The sequence below is a fragment of the Haemaphysalis longicornis genome, unplaced genomic scaffold (genome assembly GCF_048455015.1).
Source record: "Haemaphysalis longicornis isolate Haplotype H1 unplaced genomic scaffold, Haemaphysalis longicornis Haplotype H1 scaffold_9, whole genome shotgun sequence".
Classification (NCBI taxonomy): Eukaryota; Metazoa; Arthropoda; class Arachnida; order Ixodida; family Ixodidae; genus Haemaphysalis; species Haemaphysalis longicornis.
The window spans coordinates 50,039,616-50,055,023 of record NW_027526460.1 but is presented as its reverse complement, the minus strand read 5'-3'; the positions used below and the strand labels follow the sequence as shown (position 1 = coordinate 50,055,023).

General features: G+C 46.9%; 1 protein-coding gene across 2 annotated transcripts in view; it reads right to left on the bottom strand.

Annotated features, from left to right (window-relative positions):
• The window catches only part of LOC144151818 (uncharacterized), a 60,370-nt gene extending 45,484 nt beyond the window's left edge, over positions 1-14,886 (bottom strand). For both annotated transcript variants that reach the window (XM_077682959.1, XM_077682960.1), the window contains exons 1-2: positions 14,754-14,886; positions 5,908-6,023 (exon numbers count right to left, since the gene is read on the bottom strand). The gene's annotated coding sequence lies outside the window, so the exon portion shown is untranslated. The remainder of the gene's footprint in view (positions 1-5,907; positions 6,024-14,753) is intronic.
• Positions 14,887-15,408: the final 522 nt, after the last annotated feature.

Below are 15,408 nucleotides of genomic sequence, written 5' to 3'. Positions count from 1 at the left end.
TGACCAGCAATTCAGTGGGGCTAGGATTTTAGGGCAAAGCAGATACCAATCAGCCCAGAAGGTCATTAAAGGTGTTGTGCCACCAAATTTCAAGTCTGTAAAAAGCCTGCTGTAGGCTTCCTCTGCATGCAACGACCCTCAACACGAAGTGCTGGGTACAGCAAGCGCTTAATATATATTTTAATTCGCTTCTAAAAATTACCTAAATGCTCTTCTGGAAATCGGGACCCATCGCTAGCGCCACTAACCATGACGTCAGTGAATTGCCAGCGCAGCAAAGTTTGTGACGTCATACAACGCTAGCGACTCGAGCGACGTGAACGTGAACTCCAGTTACCACAGTTTGTTTGGTCGCTTGGTCGTATCGACACACTATACCGATACGACGGTATAGTGCCTGGAATATATTGGCTAGTGTGCGGAGCGCGCGCATTCTCTACGGGAGAGGGTGGCTCCGCCGGCGATGACTGCGCGCAGAGGCCGCAAGGGGCGCTGCTCAGCGAGAGGGTGCATGAAAGCCGCCAAGCTCCTCTGTCGCGGCGGCGTATTCGGCAGCCCACGCTTTGGTCGGCGGCGTGTAAGCACTGCCGAAGTAAACAGGTAGTCCTTTTTGAGAAACTGTTCGCCCATCCTTACTGTAAATAAGCTACCAATCGCCTGGCTATTTTGTGATTTCATCCAAAAACCCAAATTTAAGCTCTCTTAAGGCAGTATATGGTATATGCCGACTGAGCGGGAAATTTAATTTGCATGGTTTATTAATAAAATATTCTGAACCTGCGGGGAGCTAAATCTATTAGAAAAAGTGGCGCTTTCAGGAAATGAGATGGATACCGAACATCACAAAAATATTTTAATAATAAAACATAGTTCACTGTTAAACAGGTAACAGATTTACATTTTTGCAGGCACTATATATATTTATAACAGAAAAAAACACATTCCTATTGCATGCGGCTCTTTTCCTCTTAAATGACTAAATAAATAAACAAAATTTTCTATACCTTACGCGCGTTTCGACGAAATCCAACCTTGAAATCGGGCATGTGTACGTATTAGCATGCTTTGTTTTTATTCGTGTATTAGGAATAGATAAAAAGTTCTGCACGTTTCTACAAGCGTTTCCGTTTCACTTGCTAGTTTGATGATGATATCCTCACCATTGACGCTTTTAAGAATCTCTGTCCCCACGCTGAGCAGCGACAAATCGCCGAGGCAGCTCTCAGTCACCACTGATCAAAGCGGTTTTTGATCAATTTCAGCTGGCTGAATGACCTTCGCAAGTGAAATTCATTACCGACAAGCACAAAAAAATGTAACAACAACATAAACATCTGGGAATGAACCTTCAAAGTTTTCACGGATTTGAAGTTTCGCCATGTCTGTCACAGAAGAGCAGCCTTCGTTGCTCGCATATGAAATAAACTGCCCAAGCTTATCGGAAAATATGTGCCAGCCAGACTCGGACGGATACTTTTTGCAATGTCTATGTCCAGTGCCTGCAGGCTCCTCGAACTGGGGAAAAGCAGTTCCAATCTTTACAGCAAACTGCGAGGATACTTCGGTGTACGACATTTGAACGAAGTTGCTATAATGGTTGAAGTAATGTATTGCTTGCACGCACACACACACACACACACACACACACACACACACACACACACACACACACACACACACACACACACACACACACACACACACACGCACACGCACACGCACACGCACACGCACACACACGCACACGCACACGCACGCACGCAACTAGCAAGTGAAGGCGGGCCTGGATTAAACGTTACATCAATGAGAACGCCGCCAGAAGACTTGAGATGTCCTCGAAAAGCTTCCAGCCCGATTGGTTTTATGTTAAGGGCCTGAACAAGGAAAGAGAAGGTCAAAGGCAGCGACAAAAACACCTAAAGTTGCGACGCTGCCAGTAGTGTGAAGTGTGTATAGTTCTCATTTGACTCATTCCGTGAGTACCTAATTTGTTTGTTCGAGATACCCACACTTTTTTCATATTACCGTTCTTTGCCTTGCAGTTAGTAGTTGAGCGCGTCTCTTTCTGTGTAGAACTATGTATAAGTGTGTATATGTATGCGTAGACAAATATATTTATTTTTGTTTATTTTCCGACGACAGAGAGTTCTCTCAATTGTGCTGTAATTCTTTGTTGTTGTTTTTTTTTTTTTTGCTCACAACATTTCTCATACTCCCTTCCTAATTGCTTTATAAATTTTTTCCTATTCCCATATTTGTAAGGACTATTTGCTCTGTTCGATTCCATGCATAGACAAGAGTGCTGAAATTTACGTTGCTGAGTGTTTAGAGGGCTGAGGACCTCCGTCAGGCCATCTGTGCCTGACGGAGGTTTTTTTTAATGTTCTATTTTCAATTATTGTGTTCAGTGTTCTGTAAATAAAGTACTTCGTTTCATGTCTGCAGTAAATTTATTGCACATTTGCACAGATTTTTGTTTTCATATTTTTTGTCATTTTTATAGTTTCCAGATTGCCTAGATCTAATTCATACACTTGCCAGTGGCCCGACTCATTGAGACAGAGCACTTAAAAAGTGGTGTGAAAAAAAGGCTTTGGCTGAAAAAGCTTGTTTTTTAGGATGCAAAAAGGCAAACAGGTTAAATAGTTGACCTGTTTTGGCATACACCAGCCTCTACATATGCTGCATTGAACACAGTGCTTCAGTTCTTAACATCACACTGAGGTATACCTACTAAGTAGGTTAGTTGAATCACGAGGAAACTTCTGGAATTGGTTAACGTGTAATAAATCGTGGTTTATATTGTTGGTCAGGCCCTTTGTGAAAGATAATTTAAAGTAGCAGATATAACAATGTTTTTAATTTACTGCCTGGTGAAGCACAATAGCTTTGAGATTTCGAACGCCAATATTATTGTCATTACGACAGGAGTTCTGAAATATAATTCATGTTCTGTGTAGTTATTTAATGCCGTAATAGGTGAATTGTAGGTTGTTAATTATGTCTTCGGCAACGACTGTCCTTTGGAGACATTTACAAATATCCATGGATGTTCATTTTAAACAAATCGAAGGTGTCGCTTTAAATGTCGCTGCAATAATGTTTTCTATTTCACCTCAGATATTGCCGCACATGTTATCTTATCTCCTTTGATTGAGAGAGTGTCGCAAACTAACGTCACCAGCCCAGAATAAGCAGCGCAGCGCAGAATCTCAAACGTTGCTTTAGTGTCCGGTTATTTGCTTGACATACTTGCCATTACTATTTTGTTTTCACTTCATCTCTGGCAGAATGCAGGCCATGTGGTAAGGGGTTTCAAACTTCCTGTGATATTTCTGCTCTCAGAAGCAAAGTAAGTAAAAAATCGGTTGGGTGGTTACTGACAAGTAAAGTTTTTTTAAGGCGGGAGGAGACGGCGAAGTTTACGCCACACATTTATCTACACTGGGTTTAGCAAAATGCGTGCATTCTAAAAGTACTCGCGTAGTTCTTATATAGCATGGCGTTTTGTAACGAACGCTCCAAACACACGAAAAAAGTAAACGCCCGCTTCGCGCTACTCGGCTAACTTGAAGCTTCCCAGCGCTTGGGGAGCACGCGGAACGCTGCGCGGGCTGGCGCGGACGGCGCGCACATGCACCCTCTCGCACAGCAGCGCCCCAAGCGGGCGCCGCCGCCAGTCATCACGGTCGGGGCCACCTCCGCGCCCGCCCTCAGCACACTAGCCAGTATATTCTAGGCACTGTAACGACGGCGACGACGACGCGACGCCCATCGGCCAACTGCCAGACCGCGTTGTCACACCACGCCGACGGCGACACAAACACGTCGGCCGATGGAAAGTCGCCATAGTGTGACTGTGGTGTGACTGACTCGCCGACCGAAGACGCCAACAAAACCGGTCGCCTGACTGGTCGCACGACGCGTCGTCAATCGACCGAGAAGCGAGAACTGCGCCCCGACAACATTCGTGCCGCAATGAACGCGGCTCTATTTTGTTAGTTTCTGGAGGGTAATAAACTCAGTAAGTTCCATGAAGCCCATACACCTCAACACTAGCGCTAATGCGATCCGTATTTTGGCGTTCGACGCTTCGGCCGTGCTCTTCGGCCACGCCGCTACCCCGGAATGCGTGTGCGATCGGCTCGCCTGTAGAAAATATAAGGTCAGTTTCGTGCAGAAGAACAGTTACGTAGGGTAATTTGGGTAATAAGGGATCAGTATCGGCAAAGGTTTTTAACGTAAAACGTAAAACCAAAGCACGGCAAGCACTATCCCTTCAGTGCAAAATCGCAGTCGCAGCCGGGCACACTTATTTTTGCGAGCGCTTTCGCAGAAGAGCAGAGTTGATGGCGATAAGCTGTCGCGGGGGCTTCGCGGAACCTTGCTGCGCAAGCGCTATTTAAAAAATGTGAGTTTACAAGCCAGGAATTCTGTAAACTAGCTAGTAAACACCGACGTACGACTCCAAGGATGGGCCTCCATCTAGTACACCGGCTATATCGCGGAACGGAATCGTTTGTTCGCTGGCTCAGTAGCCACGTAAGCTGAGCCAGCGAACAAACGATTCCGTTCCGCGATATAGCCGGTGTACTAGATGGAGGCTACCCATATTGGAGGAATTGTCTTCTTTCGATGTTTATAATAGTTTTCGCCAACCGAAGTTCGGTGAGCGGGTTTTAAACCGACACTGATGCGTTTTAGAACAGCATTGTAGACATTGTAGGGACTGTTTGTTCAATGTGCAATAAAGAAAAAAAAAATGTTCGCTGGCTCAGTGGTCTCGCGCGTTCCGCCCATCCGGTCAACGTTGCCGGTTCGATTCGCGGCGGGGGCAGCTTTTTGTTTTTTTTTTAGCGTTTTTTTTAGCATTTTTATGGTTTGCAAATCCATGGTTTTCATTTGTCTGCATCCGAGGATGCAGACAAAGAATCCAGGTCGGAGCTGTCGCGGCTTGACGTGACGAGTCGGCGTGTTTACTTCCGTGGTGAAGCACGTATGTGGAGGTGCAGACGCCGCAGTAAAGTCGCAACGTACCGCAGCGCCGCATGGTAGACACGCGTGGCAGAGCGTCCGCGCAACCATAGCCTCCTATATAACCTACTAAAGGAGGCTATGGCGCAACACTTTGACGTCACTGCTTGAATCGGCGCCCAGAAACCGAAACCGAATCCTGTTCACATGAATCGTGCGATAATAAATTTTTCACTCAGAATATGTGCGTGTGAGAGCATGTATCATGCTTTCTAACGAATTATAAAACGTTTGCAACAAAGAATGCACAAGCAACAAATTTGGTGGCACAACACCTTTAAAGCTTTTATGAAGGGATGCTCAGCAGGGCACTACTGTTTAGTTGAATGTGTCAGAAGTTTTTTCATGCATATTTAAGTTTTTTTATCATTACGCGCACTGCTTCGGTTGACGAGAGGGATGATCTGCCTTTATAAATTCAACTTGGGGGTTCTACGAACTGAAGCTATATCTGGTCTGGGGGGTGCAGTAGTGAAGTACCGGCACTTTTTTTTTTTTTTATTCCAAAAATGACTGCCGTGGCTGAAAGAACCTCTCGGAATGGTTGGCATCATTCGAGGTTCAGCAGCACATCTGCATCTCCACAAAATTTCAGTATATACATACATTTAGTGTGCAATAAACAAATGAGAGTCAGCTCGTACCTTGTGTTGTTTAGATTGTAAATCTACATCAAGCATTCGCAGTGCTACGTTGTGTCGGAAAAGATCTAATCTGCACAAATAGTCACCAAAAACGGAACTGGTGTAACACTGCTTAAACACATTCTAAACAGTCTCTAGCCAAAACATGACGAGTTCAGATTACTGAAATTCCGTTGTGAAGGTAACAGCAAGACGAGGTCCATAAAAACCGTAAAACAAACGTGTTCACCCGCTTTTGCATAGACTGACAAACAGTAGGTGATGCCCGATGAGGAAACAGCCTCGATCCTTGAAGTAGGCCGCACCAGTAAGCCATTTTGAATGCAAGTTGCACCAGTCAGCAGCCTGCAACATGTAAAGTATTACCAAACGACAGGACAGACACCAGAATCATACTCTGCCTTAAACCTGCGAAATCCCAAATGCTGCGTTACTCTGATCACCAAGGTGTGTTGCACACTAAAAGTCATTAGGCTGGAAATTCCATAAGTGACAGAAATTTAACAGCCATTTTTGAATATTTTTACTAGTTTGTGAATGGTTACTTTACGTTTGCGATGAGTAAGAGTACGAAGCGCAACCAGCGCTGCTCATACTACTGTACACCCGGCGTCAAAATAAGCCGGGGCACGCCAGCGCGTGGCAAAATGCATCGCCGCGACATCTGACGTTGCACATCTGGTGTCGAGACACCGATGTGCGCGTGCGCGTCCAACCACGCTCGCTAGCCTGCCTTTTCATTCGCTTCAAACGGCAACGCTTGTCACATTCAGCGATTGGCGCCAGGGGCCACTTTCTTTGGGCAAGCCCTCTTGCTCGCACACGCTTCAGCGGCCGAGGGCGAGGGTGAAGATGCGTTGCTCGCTCTGCGCTGCTCTGACAAAGGATACACGGAAACGGGACTGCTGTCTTATTTTAAATACTGCATTCTTTTTTACAGGAAAGCTGTCTATGGCTAGGATCCAGCAGATCGTCTCCGGTAATAGAGCAATGTTGACAAGAATGTAGACAAGATGTAGACAAGAACTGCGTCTTACACCGAGTTCAGACTGTTGCCGCAACTGTCGTAACAACTTTAAAGAATGACGTCATTCCGCGTCTCAGCCAACCGAACTGCGTGACACGCCGTTTTTTTTGCGTCCATAGCTCACGATATGGCTGTTACGTCGGTAGTCGGAACATAGCCTTAGGCCGGGTTCAGAGTGTTGTCGCAATTGTCGTAATTTCTTTAAGTAATGACGTCATTTGACGTCTCAGCCAACCGAACTGTGTAAAACGCCGTTTTTTTACGTCCATAGCGCACGATACGGCTGTTACGTATTTAGTCTGAACATAGCATTAAGCGAACACACATCATTGTCGCGTGAACGCCCCCCTCATGTTTCCTCCAAGCGTCGATCGCCTCGTGCGGGCACAGCATACTACCCCTTCCCTTCCCCCACCGCACACTTTCGGAGAGCGCTGGCTCGCGCCACCACGCGAACCTACTCCCCTCCCAATTTCGCGACATTCTCCTCCTTTGCTTTCCTTCACTCGTCGGTCTTCCCATCGTTCGCTCGGTCACGACGACGCCGATGCGGCTGAGCTCAGAGAAGGGCGCCAAAGGGCTGTTCTCTAAAATGTCTTCCCAGCCATTCATTTGTGTAAGGAAGTGAAGCAGACATTAAGGGGATCGTTGTAAGCTTGATCTTTGTAAGGTGGCTTTCCCACATCGACTGCTGAACAGTGAATCAAGTCAATCTTCGGAGGGAATACCATCACATAATAAAGTGGCTCTAACGCTTGTTTCATTGAAACTATGCCGAAACAAATTATATGACCATTAGCCGCTCTGACAAATCTAACACAAAGCCGGGTTTTATATTTTTCAAAATTGCATGGTTCACAGCGAAATTGTAAATATTGTGTAATTCTCGTCCGCTGTCAGTACATATGGGATTCTACGGGAGGAAAACGGACAGCCCCATGTTTGTCCACCGGAAGAAAACTCTAGCTAATCAAAAGTTCATTCAGTCAATTAACCAGGAACTATGCTGAATCGCAAATTACAAACAAACGTGTTTTGCTTCGTGCACCCCTTGGACCCAGTCAAAGCTCACGTTGAGGCTCGGCACCGCAGCTTTGAGGGTCACCCTTCTTCACAGAGTGGAAGGGCACTGAATTTTTTGTTTATTTTTTGTCAAACCCAGGACTACGCCGAACTCTTCTCCCGTTTCCCCTTTTTTAATTTTTTCAGAACGTGTGCAAGGTGAAGTCTCATCCCACCTTCATAAAATAGGTTATTTCCCCCTTTAGTTAGTTAACAACCAATTGCACGTTTTACGAAAAAAAATATTAAAACTCGTTCCGCCGATTGTGATTGATATCTACTGAAACAGCGCGGAGCCGCAGTTACGACCGTTTTCTCCAATACATGGCAATCTATAGATTGCGTTATAATGACAACAAACTAATTATCCAACATTTACAACTTCACTACCTAATTACGACAAGTAAACGAAACTCGGCATAGCGGTATAATCGTCCTATCAGCATAATTTCATTGAACTTGTTTTTGGATACACTTAATAAGACATGAGTTAAAGCCGTTTTCTTTAATCATACTCCCTCCGTAGATTCCCATGCTTCGCTGCGCAACAGCCAGTGTCGGAAGGCCAGCTTACAAAAACCAAGCTTCCGCCGATCTTCATAAAGTCGGCTTTACCTGTAAACACAAACGCTTTGCGGGGAACTCCGGAGGGAGCGTAAAACAATACAAGGACAGGCTGTAGTCAAGCCCAGCCCAAGAACAGCGTCGATGTTAGAAATACCGAAGTGGAAGAGCATATGTAGGACACAATTTTGTCGTCGCGAGACGGGCAAGATTAGTTATCTGTGATAGCAGGGCACGGCGAGCAACGCATCTTCACTCTCATCCTCGGCCGCTGAAGCGTGTACAGGTGCCGTCAGAAGTAATTGGAGCACGGGAGCTGTGGCCGAACCGCATAGGAGCGCCGTGTAGCTGCACCGGCGGTAAACGAAAGGAGCAGGACACGCATGCGCGCCTGCCGACGGTGTAGCCCATCTATACTTCTCAACTCACTTATTTTAACGCGGCTTCGAGCAATTATTCGCAGCACATTGGTCTCAGCGATGGCGCTGATAGCAGAGGTGGTTATCTGGCAGCGTCGCTCACACACTTTCAGCGCACGCGAGCTGCTGGAGAAGCGTCGCAATCGCAGGGATCTGAAGTGACAATTTTTAAATGCAGAGCATTTCTTTAACTCACGATGTCACCCGGCGTTGTCTGCGTGCCTCGGCGTCCGCAACAGCCGTTCCAGGTGCGCCCTCTCCCCCACTCCTCCTCTCCCGCATCACGCTACTCTCCTCGCTCTCAACAACAGGTCCGCACCCCTCCCCCTACACTATATAAAAAAAATACTATCTGGCGCCTGGTTTCGATCCCTCGACCCTGCGGGCAGAACGCAATGTACATGGTGCTCTACCCACTGCGCCACAAAGCCGACACAGAATGGAATGCTACGAACGCGCCTTATATCCTTGACTCATTCAAACTACGTCAAGAAGCTGCTGATACAACGCATTCACTACCACCAACTCCCCAAACACTAAACGTTAACGCAATACACCCACCCCCTATGCGACGCATTTACTCGAGTCCCCCTCGCGGGGAGACGGGCCCTTTTTTTTCTGGTATTTTTAGGTGGGTCTGCTATCAGCACCATCACCGAGACCAGTATGCTGCGAACAACGCTCGAAGCCACGTTAAAAGAAGTGGGTTGAGAAGTATACAGGGGCTATCGGCGTCGGCAGGCACGGCGCTCCTATGCGGTTCGGCCACAGCTCCCATGCTCCAATTACTTCTGATGGCACCTGTACCATAGAGAAATAAAAAAATTAGAAGAGTGGACACACGGGCTTATCGCGGCCGAGTGGTCTGACTCGCGCACCTTCCGGCAGTCGGCGCAAGTGGTAAAAAACTATATATTTAAATTAAGCAAACACACAATATTATACTTTTAAAATTTTGTTACACATTAGACTACACATTTTTATTTGTGTAGTAATTTTAATGGCTGTGAATGTAAATTTTTGTGGCTTTTTTGCGCCAAGCCTGGCCAAGCCGCAAGCGCAAGCCGCCATTTGGCTCTTTCGGCTGCGTTTGCACGTGCGTTTCTGCAGCCTCGTGCTAACCTCTGTTGTTGAGAAGGAAACGCCTAGCGCTTTCTTTGCGACATCGGTTTTGCATCCTGAACGAAAGGTGAGACTTTCTTTTTTAAAGTGCTGGTGTGGCGTATCATATTTACGTTTCCTTGTACTGCAAACGCAGCGAGCACTGCGTAACCTCAGGGAATCAGGCATAGCTAGTGCTGCGTCTTTAGGATAAGCGCTTTGGAAACGCCCCGGAAAGGCGTAAGACACCATTTTTTAGCCGTACGTAATGGTATTTTAGGCTGGTTGTACCGTTTTATCTAGCGCTGAGGGATGCCAGCGGTACGCGCCCGTCGTCGCACGTAGCGTTTACGTGCCGCAAACGACGGCGGTGAGTTGCGGAAGTGGCCGGCCGGCCGGCGGTCCGTAGGCGAAGCAGGCGTTGCGCGCTGTCGCTGCACTGAATTACGTGAGCCGCAGGCTGCGTTGTATTATACTAGCTAGCCATTGCTAGCTTGGCCAACTGTTACTGCTATTATGTATTATGGCCGTGATGCGCTGCAAAGCCGTCCGGGCTAACGTACACGGCAAAGTAGCCGTATCTGCATTAATTTGGCTTATCTGGGCATAACCAGCAGCCGTACACTCATCGTAAGTTTTACACATGGGTGCATACCAAGCTTCCTGCGTACAAAGCGATCCCGCTCGCCGACGCCGATAACGCGCGCTCGTCGCTTCGCTTTGGCGCGTCAGGTACGGTAAAAACGCGTCTTTCGTCGGAGATAACAGCTTTGCTCGAGGCGGGGTGAGTGCGCAGTGCATTGAAACCTTCAAATTTGGTCTTCGTTCTACATCGTATATCAATTCCGGTATCGCAGGCATTGCATACAACTGTTCCACACTTGCCGTTTTTTCAAGCGTTTGCTCTCCTTTCTCTGGTCATAATTTGGCTAGTTTCATTAAACATGTATTGCGCAGATTGCACCTATTCAGTCGGAACTGTGTGTTTCTTGTCATATATTTTTAAGGCATGGCCTTTGGCGGTCAGTAGTACTCAGTACGACGCTCACTGCTGCTTGCCATGGTGCCCACACAGCGCCCAAATATACTTTCGCCAGGTGCCCATTCTCGGGATGCGTTTCTTTCGCGAGCCCGTGGGGCAAAAGGTTTGTTTAACGTTCAGCTCGCTATCGCTCTTCGTCCTGATTTTACAAAAAAAAAGACAAAGCAATTCAGGCTATGTGAGCAGCGTTATCATTTTTGTTAACCCAAACAATAGCTGAATTGCATTAAGAATGTGCCTAACCAGTGTTGCGAAATTACAAAGACCCATATTTTTAGTGTTGCTAATAGCTTGACCGCATGATTGCTAAATACAATAAGAGAACTTGCGTTTTATATAGGTGGCATGCACTGGAGGCAATACTTGAATACTAGTTGCAGTGAAATTTACAGACTATTCGCATATCATCTGTCATTGCAAGAAGTTTGTGTACTATATCACCTATCACCTGTGCAGGTCTGCAGGTGCCCTCAAGACAGAGCCAACCAGCCAGCTGCATTCGTCAGACCAAACATGGTGCAAGCACTTCATGAATCGTGCCCTCACAGGACTCACAAAAGTGGCCGTGCCAACTGTTCTCCCAGAGTCATTCAGTTGTATTGATGACTGCCTGCAATGCTTCTTGCTGCCTTATTGATGCTTCTGATGGATACCGCAACTGTATTCCATCTATTGAACCTTGCCAATAGCACCTAAAATCTAACGCAAGTCTCGGCACTCAATAAGGCGTGACCACTGAAAAGACTATCGTTGACTCAAGGAACAAACTGTTTTTTATTACTGACATGCCTCATCTCATTAAAACCACTAACAACAGCGTATACAGTCTCTAAACTCCACTCGCAAATTATTGTTGCTGCTGGTTGTAATATTGTGAAAACAGTACATACACAAAAACCCTTTTACATGATGAAGACTTCCAGGGTAAGAGGTCATGCTAAATGTCGTTTGTCACCGTACGTGCCGCCTGTTGTCGGACTGGCCTAGATGACGAGAACCATGTTGGGACCTACGTTGTCAAATGCTCATGGGATTCTGTAATGTGCCACCATTGTCTCATACACGAGAAGCATATACTGCTTCCCTGTTTCTTATATTAGACTGTTCGTATTGACAGCGGAAGGCATGAATTTATGTGCCTTAATCGAGCCTGGAACCTGTCGGTTGACTACGTGCACGTACCTAAAATATCCCCGCCTGGCCCTTTGCCTTTACTGGGAAGGCGACGCTTTAGGAAGGTAACCCGGCTTCTTGGGAAAATGCACCCTTGCAAGGAACCAATAGAAAGTTGATTTTTTTCCTGTTAACCTTTTGCGTGTGCATCTTGTGGGGATCTTAATTGGGGATCTTAATTACGCAAGCACGTAGCCCGCGATCCCCTCTCCCCGAGTCGCGCCCTCTCCCTGCAAGGGGGTACGGGCTGACCAATGCGCGCCGGTCCGTGGGCCACGTGGGGCGTGACGTAGTGGCCCCGCCGAGGGGCTCGCGGTGGCGGGCGCGCGCTTCGGTCGGACCCGCGAGAGATTGGCTGGGTGCCGATTCCGACAGGTACTTCGTGCTTGCACGCTGCTCGCTCGCTTCGGCCTGATCGACCGCCGTTTTCTCACTTCCGTGAGGTCGGCGAACGTACCGGGAGTTGGATTTCTCAGTCAGTCTGGTTGGTGGTCGGTTCCGGTCATAGCCGGGCCCATCACCTGCAGCGTTTCGGTGGCTTACGCCACTGGAACAAGAGCTGCCGATTACCCTCCCTGCGCGTCGGGCTCTGTGGCTTGAAGCGTACGGTCGACGGGTACACCCCCCCCCCCCCTCTCTGCCCCAGGGCTAGGAGTGTAATACCAGGGCTGGTTGCTGTACCGTGGATTACCCGGAATAAAACCACGTTCTGATGAGCTACTTCGTCTTCACGGAGTGACTGCGCACTCGTGGCGAGGGCCGCCGCGGCCGTTTACGGCTTGGCTCGCTCGAACCCATGGTGGGCACCTTGGCAGGCTGCACTGCATTACAAAGGTGAGGCCCACAATCTCCACACAAATGGGATTTCTGTTCAATTACTGCTACTGATTTGAAGTTGCCCGGAGGCAATATATCTCATAGAGTTCATCAAATAAGCGAGGCCATCAAAGCCTAAGTTTTTCCTTCTTTCACATCCTAACTGGAGAAATTGCCAGACTAAAAAAATTTTCTGCGGAGATAGTGGCTGTGACCAGTTGCAAGTATCCCAGTGTCTAGATTATGTTATGGTTGATATTTTTGTATGACTGCAACAGCGCGCAGAGTCTGAGGGTGTCGTAGATACAATTAAACCTGTGGATGGCTGAGTTTCTGGGTTTTCTGCATTTTCAATTACCGTGGAGAAAAAATCCTTTGTGTGGTTGTGATACCTTTATTTGTGCATTTTTTTCCATTCCTGGAAACGTATTTTCCTCTCACTACTGTGTATTCTCTCTGTTGTGTATTACTCACTGTTTATTATTATATGTGTGATGCAAAGAATGATGACAATTTGAACTTGTTCCGTTTAGTGCCATGCAATAAATATTTCTTCATTTATGATGTGTCTCTTTTATGCGGCTCGGCAACATGTGAACACACGACAGAATTCTTAACGAAGTGTGAGTGGTACTGTAAATTGCAATTTCACGTTTTCAGAAAAAGGTTTTTTTTTTTTTTTTTTTTTTTTGTAAAAGCATACGGGCACTAAGCCTTAGAATGGTATATTCAAATAAACACTAATTATTGCATGAACGCGTCCGAATACCGTACCAATGCCCGTCGCCGTGAGCAGCGCTTTCCAGTCCTTCAAACTACTCGCCAAAATCGGTGTCCGCGAAACCGAAAGTGAACGAAAGTATGGTTAGTAGTTTGGCTACCCGTCCGCTCGGTGCGCTACACTACAGTACAGTCATTCGGCCGCAGGGCTCTATGGGAGTGTCCACTCTTACCAGTATTTCTTTCTCTATGCCTGTACGAGCAAGACATGTTGATCAAAGAAAGTGAACCCTGGCGCCAAGCTCTGAATGTGATCAGCGCTACCATTTGAAGCGAAGTAAAAGGCTAGCGAGCGTGGTTGGACGCGCACGCGCACATCGATGTCTCGACACCAGAAGCAACGTTGACCAGAAGTGCAACGTCAGATGTCGCGGCAATGCATTTTGCCACGCGCTCGCGTGCCCCGACTTATTTTGACGCCGGGTGTACCAGTTACGACATGCGTGTAGTTCTGACGTTACAAATAAATTCGGGTTCCATACACGTTGTTCATTCAAACATTTCAAGAACAAACTGAGCGTTTGAAAAGATTGAACATTCAATGGAAACGCGAAAAAAGCATCCAGATAGCATTTTAATTAATGCTGTAAGCTCAGAAATCACCCGATTTATTAGTTTATTGTAATGCTACACGCACGGCAATCATTCGATATATTGCGCACGTTTTTTAACCGAAAACTATTATGACGAAAAAAAAATTGCATTTGCAGAAACGAAACAAAAACCAAGAGTGCATATCACCCTAAAAGTACACGATGTGCGTTTAATGCATACACACTCTTATAGTCGCACACGCACTATTCGCACTCTCCAGCTTCCCTTATTTCATTTTATATCAAAACATTCGGCTAGCAAAACAGGACAGGACACAAACACTTCACCAAACACCGGGCTAGAAATTGCACGAGAATTGATTCTGTTTACACACGCAGCAGCCAAGTACAAAGATCTACCGACAAATCTGCGCAACGCACAAAGCGGGTCACTGAATACGTTAGGGCTAACCGCTTACGCGGACCGAAGTTCGAGAGCAACTCTGCTAGGTTAAGTACATATGACAAGAAAACAAGGTTCAGCTAGTACTCACGTACCTTCACTACTTGGCAGTATTTCTTCGTCCGGTAGATAAATCCATGGTAGTCAATTCACAAAAACAACGAAAGTTGAAGGCGTACACACCCGTGTCATCACCGGGCAGTAGCACGCGCATCGATACGGAGTGCAGTTAATACAACTGACTCGCCGCCTAGCGACTTTCCTGTCTCATGTTCGTCCGAGGGAAAAACTAGTTCCTGAAATGACACCTACCTTGATAAAAACGCGTTGCGAAATAGATTCACAAGTTATTGGTAAATACAGATATTAGTTGCCAATTATATACATGAAAAGCTTGAGCATGGGTTTTTTTTTTAAGGAAACAGTAACTGTACCGACAATCTAGATTACGGCATTGAAGACAATTTCAGGGTCTACGGTGGAAATACAGCTGGCGTGGGGTTGCGGGCGCCGTAATTTTACGCTTTGTTCTGCGGCCGCAACCACTTGTACTGCATTTTCCGCACTTTCGCGCGTCGACATCGCCCCGCGTTGACGGTGTCGGCAAATGCACGGCGACGTGAGCTGACGCGAGAGCTACGCCGATGTCTATGCTCGCCAGATATCAGCGTCGACGCAGCGTCACAAAGCATCCGAAAGCAGACGACATCCCAGACAACACACAATGTCCTCAGGACGTCCTCAAAAGGT